The sequence below is a fragment of the Nelumbo nucifera genome, chromosome 2 (assembly GCF_055504915.1).
Source record: "Nelumbo nucifera cultivar China Antique chromosome 2, China Antique-T2T, whole genome shotgun sequence".
NCBI lineage: Eukaryota > Viridiplantae > Streptophyta > Magnoliopsida > Proteales > Nelumbonaceae > Nelumbo > Nelumbo nucifera.
In genome coordinates this window covers 110096306-110114096 of record NC_142650.1, presented here as the reverse complement: position 1 = coordinate 110114096, position 17791 = coordinate 110096306, and positions in this window count along the sequence as shown.

Below are 17791 nucleotides of genomic sequence, written 5' to 3'. Positions count from 1 at the left end.
GACCCTTTCATATGTATTAAGAATTTAGGAATAAAGATGAGACATGGTAACAATTAATACCGGTTTGAGGCTTGATAAAAGATGAAATCAACAAAGATGGAGTTCACACCTGCAAGGAAATGGCGAAGACTCGTCAAGGTGGAGGCAAAATAGCTAATCCTGGAAGAGAAACTCCATCAAAGGGAAACGACGGTGAACCAAAGCTTCCTCGATGGAGAAAGGACAAAGGAGTACGTTGCAGAAAGAAGAAACTTTAAAGGGTGGTTAGTGACTTTCGAGGAGAAGTTTGAAAAAGGAAGGAAACAACTGATCGTCATCCCAGGAGGACCATCTGCAGGAAGAAGAAAAACTAAGGAGGAGATGCTTGAAAGGAGATTAGAGAAATTGGGGATTGCACACTCCACGTTGATACCAAAACTAATGGTAGATGGGGATAAAGGAGATTGGGAGAGAAAATTTGTAATTTCAGCAGAGAAGCCTATCAATGATGGAAGATGGTGTTAGAGAAAGTAACTGAAAAGCTGGAAATCGAATAGACAGCTATTCTCATACCTTTCGATGGAAAAAAAAGGCAGTATTGGATGTGGGTAGGGTAGCTATCGATTTTACCATCATAGAGACTAAAGAAGGATCAGTGAGGGTGGAAAACTGGTGTCCTTCCTACAACTCGAAGGAGATCAGTGACGACAGTTTTCGGCTCAACCTTTGGAAACAATCTATCTTTGAAAAAATAGCAAAAGCATTAGGTGGAGCTCTTATCTCCTTCAAAACTTTGGATTTGAGAGCTGCTAGGATGCAGATTGCTGGTGTAAAGCCTAAAACGATTCCACGCTCCTTTGAACTGTTTGCTGAAGGCTATTGGAGCTAGGTTTGGATTGCTTCAGAGGCAGAAGCAAGACTGGAGTGGTTCAACGAATCTTGAAGAAGATGATGATGTGGCAAGGTGGATGGCAGCTGGCAGAGAAAGAGTGGCTCTGCCTGAATAGGTGGGTAGACAAATGGGCCGACATGTGGAAGGAATGGAGGATGTGATACCAAAGAGAGTCAAAGAGATGTTTCAGCTTCCTATTAAAGAATCCATTTCGAATGAAAAGATTATTAACGCGAGAGTTTACTCTTATAAGGAATCTCTACAAAAAGGCTTTCCTTTGGTAGAAGATAGGGGCCCACATTATCCTACGGTGCAGGAAAAAAGGAGTTTGGGTGAACCAAAAGGACAAATTGACAAGGTTGTTGAGAAATCGGTTCAAAGAAGTGCGATTAGTAAGCCACATCTTATTCTAGTAATCACATGACAATTTTCTAGGCCAATGCTGGGTAGTAGTTGTGGTCTAGCATTGCCCCCAGGTAGAGAGGTTCGTCAATGGAAATCATAAAAAGCGGTGAGTTACAGTGGAAGACAAGAAAGTAACAATTGACTGAGCATCCAAATATGAGGTTTGCTAGGAAGAGGTAGGTGTGGAAAGAGGATAGTCAGATAGATTGGAGTAGTTCAGATAAAGAAGATGATGCCTATAGTTCTACTAAGCTGTCAAGTTTTGGAAGCATGCAAGATCAGGATCCTTTGTCCGATGCTGAAGACCTGAGTCTAGAACTTCTCTTCAAGCTTTTTGTTGACGACTGTGTAAATCTGGGACTTTCAAAGCTCTTGGCTGATGATTCTACTTACTAGCCGCTTCAAGGTGTTGTAGTGTGGCCAGAAAGAAAGAAACTAGATCAAAGACAAGAGCATTCATAAGGGATTAGTTCATTGTTAAAGGAATCTAGCCAGAAGATTAGCACAGGTTCTCCACAAGAGGATAAGGCACCAGACCTTGTTTCCCCCCAACCCCTTGCACCAAGGAGTAACCAATTTAAAGATTCTCTGTTGGTGGGAGTTAGGTTCAACATTGACTCATAGCCTTGGGATTTCTCCTTTTCAGCGTACCCAACCACCCAAAGTAACCCAGTGTCTTCAGTTTTGAATATTGTTGATATTGGCTCTGATGTCTGTGCAGATTCTTCATCTCCAAACCAACGACTCCAACAACCCATGACTATAGCAGGAGCTAGGGTAGAAGGGATAGAAGGTAATGCAAGTATTGTAACAGGGAGGACAAGTATGAAAGAAGTACAAGGGGGAGAACAATCAGTGGACAAGCAAGATGAAGAAAAAACTAGGGATCAGGGGGAGTTAATGTTTAACGAGGAAGTTACCTTAAGGGAGTGGACAGAAAGGTGAGTGAGGTAAACTCAAAGTTGATTTGGGGTAAAAGAAAAAGAGAAGAGTGAGAGGATAGGAAGGGGAAAAGGGAGTAATTAGAAAGGGGCAGGAGTGGTTCAAGCCTTGAAGGGATTATATAGTCGTTTTAGGCTGGAGGTTTTAACTTGGAATGTAAGAGGTTTGGGAAGTGTTAATGAGCGATGGATCATTAAAGAAATGGTGAGGAGAGAGAGGCCAGAGGTTCTACTGATTTAGGAACCTAACCTCCAAGACTTAGGCAAAATATGGGTTAGGAGTGTTTGGGGAGGAAGAGGCATTGGTTGGGTTCAGGCCCCCTCATGGGTTAGCTTCAAGGGGTATAATTGCCCTCTGTAATGAAGAAAAAGTGGTGTATGTGGATGAATTGATAGGCAAATTCTCAATTTTTGTAAAATTAAAAAGCGTAAGTGATAATTTTGAATGGGTTGTAACAAATGTTTATGGACCTAACTCTTGCAAGGAAAGGAAAGAACTGTGGGATGAATTGGCAGATATAAGGGGTTTATGGCAAGGACCATAGTGTGTGGGAGGTGATTTTAATGTGATCCAACATGTTGCCAAGTCTAACAAACCTAGGAAAAAGGTGACAACAAGCATGAAGAATTTCAATAGATTTATAGAAGCCTTTGAGCTAAAGTAAATTGTGACGGGGCAAAGCAGATTCACTTGGTCAAATTGTGAGGAAAACCCTATTTGTTCAAAATTGGATAGATTCATAGTTTTTGTGGATTGGGAGGAGCATTGGGATAACTTATTAGGGAAAGTCCTGCCTAGGTTAACCTCAGATCATTGGCCAATTAGTCTCTACCAAGGAACAAATGGAGGAGGTCCGATGCCTTTTAGATTTGAGAGTGTGGCTCAGTGTCCCTGATTTCATGTAGAAAACAAGAATGTGGTGGGAAAAAGATGAGCCCCAGGTTGAATGGGAAGGGATTAAGTTCTATAGGAAGATGCAGAACTTAAAAGAGAAAATCAAGGAGTGGCATTTGAATCATTTTGGAAGAATTGAAGAGAAAAAAAATCAAATTTGATCCGCCAAATTCAAGAGTTGGATAGGAAGGAGGAACAAGGACAAATGATAGAAGGGGAGAGGATATTAATGAAAAGAAAGATGGAAATTACTCTCTTGAGGGAGGAGATGACCTAGAAGCAAAAGTCAAGAGTGAAATGGATTAAAAAGGGGGATGGGAATACAAAATATTTTCATAAGGTTGTGAATGGAAGAACTTCATTTCTTTGCTAGAAACTAAGAATGACACAAATACACATTAGGAGGAAATTGAAAAGGCATTTGTGGACCATTTTAAATCTATCTATGGAAAGCCAGCACAAGGAAGATAAAAATTAGAAGGCTTGGAGTGGCCAACTATGGAGTTTTCATTGAGGAGGGAACTGGAGAGAAGATTTGATAGGGAAGAGGTGAAGGAAGCTATTTTTTCTATGAATAGGACTAAGGCTCTTGGGCCTGATGGATTCTCTATGGCTTTTATTAAGATTGTTGGGAGTGGTTAAGTAGGGATTTGATGAAAGTTTTTGAGGAATTTTATAATAGAGGGATTATCAATAGAGATGTTAATGCTACATTCATTGCCTTAATCCCTAAGAAATCAGGAGCATATCGTCCCAATGACTTTAGACCAATCAGTTTGGTAACCAAACTATACAAGATCTTAGCCAAAGTCCTATCTTTCGGTTAAAAAAGGTTATCCCTTCAATTATCTCTTAGTTCCAAGGGATTTTCATTCAGGATAGGCAAATCTCAAATCAGATACTCATTGCCAATGAATGTGTGGAAGCTTTTAAGAGATTTGGAAAAAGAGGGTGTGGTGTGCAAATTGGATTTGGAGAAAGCTTATGATTTTGTAGATTGGGAGTTCCTACTTGAAGCTTTGGTGAATTGTGGTTTTGGTGTTAAATGGTGCAAATGGATAAAAGGGTGTTTGCAATCTTGCCGTTTCTTAGTATTGGTGAATGGGGTGGTAAAGGACTTTTTTTGTGCCATTAGGGGTTTGAGGCAAGGGGATCCTCTTCCCCCCTTCTTATTCACTCTTATAGCAAAAGTGTACAGCAGGTTAATTTCAAAAGCTGATGAAGTGAGATTATTAAAGGGGTGGAAGATAGGAAGGGATAGGGTAGTGGTAACTCATCTATAGTTTGTAAACGACATTATCATCTTTTGTGAACATGAAGATGGGTTAGGAGTTAGGGATGTTAGGATGTTGGTGAGTCTTTTTGAGAAAGCAACAAATTTAAAGGTCAATTTAGATAAGTGTGGTGGCTAGGGTCAATTTGGAGCAAGAGGATTTAGATTTGTGGGCGGGGAAATTAGGGTGTCTATTTAATGAGTGGCCATTGAAGTATTTGGGTCTTCCTCTTGGTGTAAACCTGAGAACTTTGAGTTTTTGGAAACTGGTGGTGGAGAAGTTTGAAAAGAAGTTGGCTGTGTGGAAGAGAAATTACCTTTCTCTAGGGGGTAGAATAACACTCAGTAAGTTCACCTTAACAAATCTCCATGTGTAATACTTATCTATGTTTCACATGACCCAAACCATTATTAAAAGATTAGAAAAACTAATGAGGAATTTTTTTGTGGGAACCATGGGAGGCAAAGAAAGATCATCTAATTAGATGGGAGATAGTGCAAAAGGAAGGAGTTGGGAGGTTTAGGTTTAGGGAGATTGAAAGAGAAGAACTCGACACTCCTAGGAAAATGGCTTTGGAGATTTATACGGGAAACAGATAAACTATGACATAAGGTGGTGGCTAGCATTCACGGGCTTTTAGAGAATGGTTGGGATGCTGGAATTTCTAGTAGGGCGTCTAGTGCCTCTCCGTGGAAAGCCATTCACAAAGTTCTTCCCCTCTTCCTTGCTCAAATAAGGTTTGATCTCAACTCAGGCAATAAAATTAAATTTTGGGAAGATCTATGGGTGGGTGAAGCTCCCCTAAAATTCTTTTCTTTCTATTTATGCGTTGTCTGCATTCAAAGTCAAACTAGTTTCAAATTTTATGATTCCCTCACCCTCTCCCTCTAGTTTTGGTTGGAATTTGGGTCTGCGGAGAAGTGGGGTTTTCTTTGACACTAGTAAAGGAGATGATAGTTTCTGGACTTTGAATCCTTTCGGATCCTTTAGTTGTGCCTCTTTCTTTGAGTTTTTGACTTGCTCCACTCCACCTCCTTTGTCTTTCCCAAGTAAGGAAATTTGGTGTCGACCTATTCCTCCTCAAGATACGTGCTTTTTGTTGAGAGGTCTTACATGGGGAATCAATACCTGTGACTTGTTATAGAGAAAGAGACCATGATGGTGCCTCTCCCCAAACTGGTTTTACCTATGTGAATCTAATGGTGAAATTGCTTATCATGTTCTTATCTCTTGCCTTTTTGCTTGTTGTATTTGGGACTGGTTTTTCTCACTCTTTGGGTGCAGGTGGAACACTCCAGGTAGTTTGGACAGGTTGTTTGACTCTTCTACTCTCAGGTGGCCAAAAAAGAGAGGGAGGGTAATGTGGAGATGTACGAGGGCAACAATCATATGGACCATTTGGGAAGAAAGAAACCTGAGAATCTAAGGAAAAGAAAAGAAGCAAGGAAGCTGTGATAGAAGGGGTTACGATAAGGGCAGTACATTGGGTTAAGACTTTAAGTCTATTTTCAGCAGGTTCCTCTCATTCAAAGAGGAACTAGAAGGTAATAGCAGCTTCTTCTCATTTAAAGAGGAAATTGATAAAATCTTGGGGATCCACCAGTGAATGGTTTCCTTAAACTAAATTTTGATGGAAGCAGTTTGGGCAATCCATGGTCCTTTGGAATAGGAGGAGTGATAAGAGATGACACTGGAGCAATTTTGGGACTATATTCCTGCCTTCTTAGCCCAAGGGATTCCATAACAACAGAATGGAATGCTATGGCATTTAGGATACAAAAAGCTATTGAAATAGGAGTCAATAAATTGATAAAAAAGGAGATTCAAAGGTAATCATCAGCTGGACGAAACAGCCTGGAAAAGCCCCATGGTACTTTTAGAATGAGATAAAAAAGATAAAAAAATTGCTAAGTAGACGAAACAGCCTGGAAAAGCTAAAGATAAGAAGATTGCCAAGTAATAGGCAGGTGGAATTCCAGTGGGTCCCAAGGTTGGCTAATAATATTGTAGATCAACTAGCAAAACAAGGGGTTAACAAGACACAATGCTTTTGGGCTCATTTGTAATGATTTAGTCATTCTTACAGTTGTGTTTTCTTGTTGCTTATCTGTGTAATGGGGTGGCCAAGGCTGCCTAATCTTTTCTCTTCTAATTAATAAATTTTTCTTGGTATTGATAAAAAAAAAGATGAAATCAGCAAAGGATAAAAAGGTTATTTTGAAAAATTATTAATTAAAGAAATATAGATTGCGAGTGAATTTTAAACTTAATATCACTAAGGTTAATTCGTTTTATCATAAAATCAGAGTCTAAAATTGAGATCTAAGGAAAGTTTCAATTTTTAAATAAGATGAAATGATGGTGTTAGGATTAAATGGGTATTCTAATACTAGTTTGGAAGGGAAGGGTATGGGAGAAGTGGATGTATTTTGGTCAATTAAGTTATTTAATAGAAATCAAGAAGGTGCTTCACCTATATTTAAAAAACAAGGGTTTGATATGATATCATAAAAGTGGTAATCAAATCCCTTCCTGTAACATGTCTTTCTGGTAGCATTGATTTTTGATAAAAACAAAGGTAATATACAATGTTATATTAATTAACATGGGATAATTCACAAGCCAAACTTTTGGAAAGTGATTGAGCAAATGAAACAAATATTTTAGAAACCAATTTGCTTTATGTAGGAAGATTAACTGTAAAAGTTGTATTTTTATCAAGATGATTGATAGAAAAGTTTAGAGAGAGAGAGAGATCTTTTCATGATATTCATTGATCTAAATAGGACATATGATAGAGTTCTTAGAGAAATAATATGGCAAGTTATAGAAAAGAAATGAATGTTAAAAGTATATAAATTTGATGAAAGGCATGTATGAAGGTGAAATAACCATTTTTAAAATTCTTGTGGGAGAAACATTGAAGTTTTAGATTTGCCAAATCTTAGAATTCAATCCTTCTTTCTTTTATTTTGAAAATGAACTCAATCCTTCTTCATTGTACAAATCATGAACCCCAATTGATATAGTATTTACAAGGAGATTAATTCTATGGTCAGGGACGGAGCCAAGTATATTGGTGAGGGGTCCTTGGCCCCCCAAACTTTATGTTAAAACTTAAAACCATTATTTATTTGGTTATTAAGGGGAGGCAGGGTAAAAAACATAATAATGTGGGTATTTGGAGCCCCAAAAACTTAAATTAAAATGTAAAGTATCACTCTCTAGCTCTCTTCCAACTTCCAAAATTAAAAGAAAAATATCTATCTTTTTCTGTAAAAAATCTGTAATAGACCCAAACTTTCTAGGCTATTTTTCTCCAAACCCTACCTCTTCAGCTCTTCTACTCCCTATCTCATTATCTTGTTTAACTCCCTCCTTGTCTATGGTGTATATTTTTCATGGATGCATGATTTGATATAGTATTAATTTGACAAACCCTTAAAAAGGATAAAATGCAAAATCAGATTTTTGTAGAATAAGAAAGAAGGAACAAAGTAGAATTTGTGCTATGTAAGTTTAATAATAATATGAGTGAAAAACAATATACACTTAAGGATTAGAAACTAAGAGATCTCAATATGATCTCTTTTCATTATGTTGGTTCCATAAACAATAACAAGGTATCGAATGAGGATGCTGCTCATAAATTTAGAGTACTAGGGTGCATTCAAAGTCCTATATGATAGGAACATACCACTTTGGTTAAAAGAAAATATTTATGAAATAACTATAAGGCCAACAATATTAGGAGCATACCACTTTTGCAATTTTTGCATTTCTTTTCATTTCATGCATTTTCTATAATATCTTCAATTTCTCTGCATTTCATGCAATTTTCTGCATTTTGATTTTTTTTTTCAATTTTCATGCATTTTTTTGCAAACTTTCTGCATTTCATACGTTTTCCTACATTTTCTGCAATTTCATGCAATTTTCTGCATAATTTCATGTATTGTTTTAGCAATTTCTGCATAATTTCATGTATTGTTTTAGCAATTTCTGCATTTTTTTTTGCAAAATATCTACATTTTCTGAAATTTACCCAAATTTCTGCAATTCCTATCATTTTTCTATATATCCATGCATTTCCTGCAAATTGCAGCAAAAGTTTTGCATTTTTGTAAAATTTCTACAAAGTTTTTACATTTTCTACATTTTATTTTGTATTTTTTTTTTGCAAAATTTATGTATTTCTACAATTTTCGGATATGCTGATTGAACCAACTCGTATCTATAGATACAACTACCATGTGACGGTCATGAGAACAAAGCATTTCTCTTAAAATTGATTTCTGTGTATATGGGTTACAAGATTGTTATGAACAAGGCGTTTATCTTAAAATTGATTCCCGAGTATATGGATTGATCTGAATAGTTCTCTTAACTTAGATTTTTTTTTTCGACCTCGTTATGACATTTGATAGAATAATGTAAACAATAATTTATAGTTGGTGAGGGTCAATATAGTGATTCAATGGGTTGGCGGGTAAGGGTGGGTGAGGGTCAGGGTGGTTGTGAGTTATGACCCACTAACAAGGATTTATAGTGACTATAGTGGGCTAATGAATTAGGTGGGTTGATTCCAACCCAACCCACCAATTTGCCACTCCTGTATAAATGGGTATGTATGCAAAGATAATTAAATAGCGCCAACCCATTGAATCACATCGTATGTAGATGACCATTTGTTTAATTTTTATTATGGGCAATTCTGTTTTTGTTGCCTTTTTCTGAAGGTTCTATTTCAGACTCTGGATCTCCTGCCCACAAGAATCCTGTTCACGTCTATTCAAACATACTATCCCCTGTGAATTGGGAACATTTCCCCCTGCATAATACTATCCAGAGGATGAGATATTCTCCATGTGTAATTGTGATAAACATGGGCAGAATTTGCATGAACAGGAGATCCAGACTCTCTATTTCATTGTGCTAAGAAGATATACCTCAAGTCCAAAAAGGCAATAGAGAGAGAAATAAGTATGAATGCTTCTTCTTATAAGTGCACTCAAAAGGTGAGGAGAGACAAGTGGAGGACATAAGCATGGATACATGGACAAATTAAAATTGCTATCAAAGAAAAGGTAATTGATGGATAAATAATCTGGATGGCTCCTGCATCTGGGTGTTCTTCATTTTCTAGGATTATGATAGGTTGTTATTGGGAGGAAAATTTAGGTTGCATTGCAACTTCTGATGATGAATGAGTGATAAAAGCACTTGTTTAAATCAATCTTTTGATCACTTGGGATATCTCAAAATTTCCTTATTAGGGGGTCATACCATTCTTATAATCTTTTTGTAGCCATGCATTAAAAACCTCTCTAATTATATATGTTTTTATCATGAGAATATAAACGAAATGTGAGGATGATTTTGAGGAAAAACCCAATTCGAGAGGGCTTCAATCTCTCTCCTCCTTTATTAAATCCCATGTGATATTGGTGCATTTGGGCCTTTTTGGTGTGGGAGTTGTGCTGGTTGAGATAGTTCTCTGCTAGAGGCAATTTTGTCCTCAATTTTTGTAGCTTCCTTCCATCTATCCAAAAAAAAAAAAAATAAACCTCCATTTTGACATTTTTTATAGGTTAGCGCCGTTTGCAGAGAAATCTTGGTTGGTTTCCCTTCTTGGGAGCTCAGTTTTACAATTTTTTTTTTCACCAGCATCTATACTTGTAATCAACATGAGTTCATTTATAATCTCTCTCATGAGTATGTATGGGAAAATTTATGATACTGGAAAGACATGATATTAGAAGAGCTTTGACTAATCAAAACACTCTCATGTCATGAATTTTGATGAATATCTCCTGATTGGTGATAGTCAAATCCTGTATCAATGGATTTTGATATCCTGTTTTTGATATCTTAAGTTTTTCAGTATGGTTTATAAACCATCGTTGACCCGGACAGTCCATCCGTTTAGCCTGGAAGCTGTTTATACAATCAGTTCTGTTTTATCCCTAATCTGGTCTTATGTCAAAAATCATAAACTTGGTCAATTATCCACTGACCCAGACCCAGAAACCAGTAGCCAAAACCAGTCTTATTCCGAGTCAGTTTTTAAAATATTGATTTCCAATGTCATAGTTGAACCCTGTGCTGTACACACCATATTTAGTGTATCTTATCTTTTCGTTAGGTGTTTGAAATATGAATAGTTTGCAACTTTTGTGTTTCTTTATGATTTTATGGGATGTGATGGTACACCCACAAAAGAACAGAAAAAACAGTTACAAGATATAAAATTTGACCCTCTGAAACTCTCAACAATACACAAATTTGGTATATTGAGAATACCCATACTTTGAAGCATGGTTTTGGTGCAAAGGAATTAGACTTAGGGCTTAAAAATAGATGCACCATAATGGATAGAAAATATAAAAAGCTATGCTTTTATAGTTATTTTTGTGTGTGCTCTCTTAGAGGTGGGGTGTCCACTTTATATATAATAAGCCATAAATGAAGTCTTATTTTGGATAAATTGCGCAAGTGTTTGAGGCTAACATACTTTACATGAAAATCCCTACTCCACCATTTTTTCTTGTTTTTTTTTTTTTTTTGAAACATTTTCTTAACCTCTTCCCATTGCAATTGAGAATTGCTTTTTTCTTGGGTTCTATTTATTTTTTGGATTTTTAGAGGGAGGAAAAGAAATCTATGTTCTTTGTTTAGATTTATGTGAGAATCATGAAAAATTTATTTTCTTGGGCATCTGGAGTAAGTGATACTCATCCCCTAGGTAGATAAATAACTTTTCCATCTCTCATGGGACAAAATTATCCCTTTTAATAATGAATTTTTATGGATAAAATGACTACTATCTTATTTACTTAGGAAATAAAAAACACATGGACAAATGTACTTACCTGGACAAATAACTTACTGAAAAACGAACAGGGCCTACTGTAAAAGTTTGGTAGGTCCTAATACTTATATTGGTGGGCCAATTTCTGTTGATTCTTTGAAGGGACTGAGTTGAAATTTCTTGATAGATAAAATTGAAAGCAAACTTCAAAGTTGGGGAGGCTATCGACTCTCACAAGCAGGCAAACTGTGTTGATAAAATCCGCATTTGAGACTTTTTATTGGCGAAAGAGGTATTTGACGAAATTAATTTTCTTTGTAGACTTTTTGTGGAAAAATAATTGGTAATGACTCCAACAAAACACGTGTTTTGGGTAATGTTTTATTTAAAGGTTGTAAGTGGTTTGGTGGGTGATGGATGGAATATTGATATTTTGTAAAACCCTTAGCTTCTCACTCATATGTACAATTTGTGGATAATGTTTTGATGCCTTTTTAGAATTGGGATCTCCACCAACAAAATACTTGTTGGACTGTTACGTTATATATAAAAGTAAGGGTGTCAATGAACCAATTTTGGATTGGATCCATCCAAACCAAAATTAATTTAGACGAATTGGATGGACCAATAAGACATATTGAATTAGATCAACCCAAACTTAATGGTCCAAACTCCAAAGTATTTATTGAATTGGATTGTAATGGATCCATCCTTAAGTTAGCTGATCTGCTAATATACTTTACACATGATTATCGAAAAATCTTAGTAGGTTTACGACAGATTACTTGATATGTTTCACGTGTCAGTCCTCGCCATCCTCGTCATTGTATTCTCAAGGCATCAGAAAAGAGAGTTACAGGACATCAATTCCATGAACGAGCTTCTGTAATTAAGGCCATGAATCACTGTCCACCGTTCAGCTTGGGAACTAGACGAGGCCTTAGATGCTTCAGCTTTCTGTCCACAAAGCAGAAAATGATCGCAAGTTAATATGATGAAACCTGTACCTACAACAGTACCCGTTGTTGGATTAAAGGAGCCATCAACAAAAACCTGCATCTCTATTGTTAGTGGATGGCTCGTTGTTAAACATTCTTCTATTTGATGGTGGCAAGTTATAGCTAGGGTAAGTAAAGGAATTTGCTCTTTCTAGTAGGCTAACAGGGTCAAACAAGTCGGCCCAGATTTGTTGGAGACAAAGTATGTATTTGGTTCAGTGAATAGGTTGTTTATTTGTACATTTTCACTTTAAATGTTTATTTATATATATTTTTATTTTAAATGTTTTTTATTCTTTATCTCTGATTAATACCCATTAAAGTGTGTCACATCAGCATTTTGTTTCAAGAAATATTGAGGCGTTGGGGGAAATAAGAATTTGATGTTTCCCCAAATGCCTCATAAACAAAAATCAAAGTATTTCAATTTTCTATCATTTATTTGATAAATGGTGAAATCAAATAATTGTTTCATTTTACTTCATATGCAATAAACACCAACGCCTATGTTGTGCTAATGTAGTGACATTTTTTTAATAAATACCCACGAAACCAAACACAACCAAAATCATACACATCAGGATGGACTATCTATCACAAATTCATGAGTGAATACGCTAGTGTTCAATACAAGTGGGGCCAGATGAGGCCCACATGAATACTGGTGTGTTCACTCTTGATAAATAGTCCAGGTATGTACAATTTTATCTCCAGCTCATCCAGACTACTAAGCATAGTTTTTTTTAAAATGGGTTTTTGTGTTTCATGTCCCAGATGAGTCGGAATAATATGAGAAAATTTGGCTATATAGAGGGATTGGAGTTCTGGATCTACACTATGGGATATCATCTATAGGATGTAAGGGATCCAAGGATCTAGGATATAAGTAATCCACAACTTTTTTCCACCAACTGGAATAATTTTCTGTAACTTGAAGATTGAGTTATTTTTGATAAATTTTTTTCAAATCACTAAAGCCCAAAGCTCATATTTGGCTGTCAAGAGTCTCCAAACCTGTTTGAAGAAGAGATCTTTACATTATGTTTGATTTGAAGGAAAAAATAGGGAAAGGAAAGGAAAGATAGGGAAACTTTTACAAACCTTATAGGTTTTCTTACCTTTTCCTTCAAACCAAACATAGCAATTCATTTATTTTCCTGAACCCCAATCCCCCCGTTTTTGGGTTTACAAATTTGTTTTCACGAAATTGTGTAGACACCTATTTGACTTACCCCCTCCCACCAAAATCTTTTCTGAATTTTCTCAATTTCAGTGAGTTTCTTTTTTCCAAAATAGTGGAAGACATAACATAAGTAGGTATTGCTTGTAGGGCAGCTTTAACCAATGTGGTTCTTCCTGCTTGAAATAATAGCTTTGCTTTTTAGGCTGCTAGCTTATTATTATTCATTTTGTCTGTAGTATCTTGATGAAAACTGTTTATTTTACCCTAAAAACAAAGCTTTGCCCCCAAATATTTTTCTTGAAATTTCATTTCTTTTATTCGGAGGATGTTAAATAGGAGTTTTTTCTTTCTTCTATGTATGCCCCTACTGAATTGAGCTCCTGATTTGTTATAATTTTTATTTTCTCCCTAGACCACTTCACACTCTGAAAATAATATATGAGTGATTGAGGTGCCATTTCTACTTTTTTTTATTCTTCGGATCTCATTGTTGTCTTCAACTTTGTTGAAGAGGCAAGATAAGGTCTGCATCTCAACGATAAATAAATGCCGTACCCCTGCCTAAAAGGAAAGAATTCCTTCATAGTTTCATTTATTTTGATAGAGAATTTTGTTTTCTGCATATAGAAATCCCCCATTTTGCACCATTTCTCAAGAAATCCTATCTCTTTCATTATATCCACAATAAAGTCCCTAATTAATTAGCCTATATCATAAGCATTTGACATATTAATCTTCAAAAAAAAAAAAAAAAAAACCCATTCCTTTACTCTTTTCTGCTTCTTCATTTTGTTTGCAATTTCCTAGGCCATAATCATATAATCTATACTTTGTCTTCCCTTTATAAAAACTTGATTTGGTGCAACCATTTTTTCTAATTTTTGTTGCATTCTGAGCACCAAACATTTGGAAATTATTTTGTAAATGACATAAACACTTGTGGGTCTGTATTGGCAAATTTTCTCATGTTTTCCTTTAGGAATATAGACCAGGTTTGGTCCTCAGGGCAGAGTGAATTTTTAGGGAAGCTACTATCAAGCCTATCTCCTTTTCTGGGGGGTGGGGGTTAACAGCTCATTTGCCTCCTCTTCCATTAGTTTGTGTGTTATTAGATCCTGAAGCTCCAGGGCTGCATCTTCTTGGTTATTGCTGATTTGACATGTGTGTTGTCTAATGGCTTCGGTTATTTCTTGCAAGTTCATTGTTTTCCATTCTCCTTAAAAATTGGAGGGATTGAAATTTTCGATTTGATGAAAAAACTTCATATTTTGATCTCCTTCCTTCAGCCGGTTTTTTCTGGACTTTAGACACCAAAGGTGTCTTTTCTCTTAGTATTGCAATTTTTCATATTCTCTCCACAATCTCCATTTTTTAGTGTTTTCCGTAGTTGTTTCTTACCCTTCTACCTCATTGGTTTATCTTCAATTTGTCTTAGAATCTCTTCAATTGTTCCAAAATTTTCAATTTGTCATTTGGTATTTATCCAACCAAAGCATTCCTTCATAAGCACTCCAAACTTCATGATACCTTATGTAGTCTTTCATTAAGGCTATCAATGGACCAGATATTGGTCCAACCCAGTCTAGTCCAATATGAGTCAATTACAGGTGGATCAATTTCAGTCCAATCCAATCTGATAAATATTTTGAAATAGATTGTCTTATTAGACCGTCCAACTTCAACTTGTTTAAATTGGTTTTAATTTAGATTGCATCTAACGCAAACTTGGTCCATTGACACCCCTAGTCTTACTAGTAAATATGCGTGTGCATTGCATGTGGTAATTTCATCAGATAACAATAATAATTTCAATATCCTTATTAGAACCATTTAAAAGGATAAACAATCAAAGCATAGTATGCTAGTGGATTTAGATTTTATATTTCATTTTCATTATTAATAAAAATGTTTCTTATTTATCATATTTATTTTTTATTCAATATGATAAATATATAATATTAGAGATGTGCACAAATTTTATAGACAAATTTTTGTGTTTCCTATATTTTTATTTTTATTTATTTTTTGAAATTTTATTATATAATTATGACATCATGTTCTAGCCTATTTTACTTGGAAAAAAATATCATTTTTGGGCAACTTTATTTTTTATTTCATTTTCATAATTAATTCTAAAAATAATTATTGTTTAACACACTTATGTTTGTTTGATATGATAAGTTTATAATATCTGAGATGTGTAAGAATTTTGTATTTTGTATTTTTTTGTGTTTTTATCTATTTTTTAAACTCTTATTATTTAATTATGGCATCATTGGTTAATCCATTTACTCAAATGATTGGACCATTATGGTGCAAGTCGAGTAGGTTGGGCTGAATTTAATTTTAACCCAAACCCACCCTATGCATTGGACCCAAGTCTTTAGACCAAAGTCAAACCTGGTTTGTCCAACTTGGGCCCAACTTGTATTGAAATTTGATACACTTGGGTTAGTCTTGGACTTGTTCTCATAATTAGTCTCATGACAAAATTTGACATAAAATATATGTGCATAATTACATGTACATGCATGCATGCAAATATGTTATATATATGTATTTATGATTGTATGTATATAATTAGGCTTGACTTTAGCTACCTAAGGGCTAGGCTTGGGCTGAACAAAAAATAAAAAATAAAAAATAAAAATAAAAAAGCTCAAACTTTGGAGATTAGGTCTAGGCCCAAGTCAAGGACTGAAAATCAAAAGTAGCTTGTGTAAAATTGCGAGTTGGGTCAATTTGAGCTCGAGTTAAACCCACATAATTTGCCTCCTTATAGACCATTAACCTTCAATTAGATGCAAAAATAGTCTTTTTTTATGTTAGTTTACTTTTTAATTTGATTTCTACCATTAATAAAAATAACTCTTATCTCACATTTATTTTTCTTTAATATGATGAATACATAATATTAGAGATGCACCAAAATGCTTTTTTTTTTTACAAAATTATTATATTTTTAATAATTTTTTGTCTCTAAAAGGTTGATCCATTTGACCTAAAAGGTTGAATCATTGATCCTCCACTTAAATAGGAAAATGATTTTGTTATTGGGTTAAACTTTAAATCCTGTATTTCATTTGCATTGAATAAACATATTTTTATTTAGCATGCTTATTGTTGTTTGATATGATAAATAGATAATATTAAAGTTGTGCCCAAATTTTTCATAAAGTTTTTACAATTTTTGTAATATTTATACTTGTATTTAGTTTTAAATTTTAATTATTTAACTATGAGAACGTTGGTTAACTCATTTAATGTGGATGGTTGAACTATTTACTTGCCAATCAAACAAAAGGGTGATTTGTTTAATTATTTTCCATGTTAGTTTTGAACATAGGTTTTACATTGGATATAGATTTAATTTGTAGGATTTATTGGTGAGATGCAAAAATACTTCAAATAAAATATCTAAGGAGAGAGAATGAGAGTTAATACCTTAATGATAGGGAATTTAATGAAGTAGAAATTAATAGTACTTTAAATTACATTTTTATCCACAGTTAAAGAGAGACTAAATTCATAAATAGAGGTGTTTTAGTCAAGAAAAATTCATAAAAAGCTCATTTATTTAATGAATAAAATATAAGGTTTAATGAAAGAAAATGAGAGTTAATACCTTAAATATAGGACTTAATGATAAAGAATATAATGAATTTAATAAAAGCATTACTTCAAATCATATTTTTTGCCCTAATAAGGGGAGACCAAGTTCAAAAAATAAGATTATTTTAGTAAAAAAAAATCTAAAATCTTGACCTCATTCACACTTTTAATAATAGCATAAATATAGAGAAAGATCTTTTGCCAATAAACTGGATATTGATTCAACCCAACCTAACCCAATATAAATCCCATTACAGATGGACTAGAGTAATGGTATCAAAGTCACCGGAAACAGCAACAAGATCATTACTAGAAAAAGTAGTAGCTCCAATGATGATTCCCACAATAGCATCATCCACAGCGCATCTGCAAACACATCAAAACTCAAGGACGGAAAAGATGCCACCGATCGGCTATCAAACATGCATTCACGCCTCTACTATTAGCCAGAAGAGATGAGCCTACACTGGGTGTTAGACTGTTTAGTAGAATAGTCTACACTTGCCTGAAACTTCATCTTCCTTAACGATTCTTGCACTTCGTATGCAACAAATATTGGATCCAATTCGAATTTGAACGCCATTGATTCTATCATTTTGATTTTGGGTATAAAAACTAGAAATAGGTAACAGGAAGGCCAGATTACAAATTCACCACTGGCCTACTCTATTTGCTTGTTATAATTATATTCATTTTTATTTTTAAATAAACTTTTTCTTCCTAAAATTGATTATTAAAATTTATATATTAGTAAATATTAAAACAAATTATATTAACTTTTTAATATATATATTTTAAGGT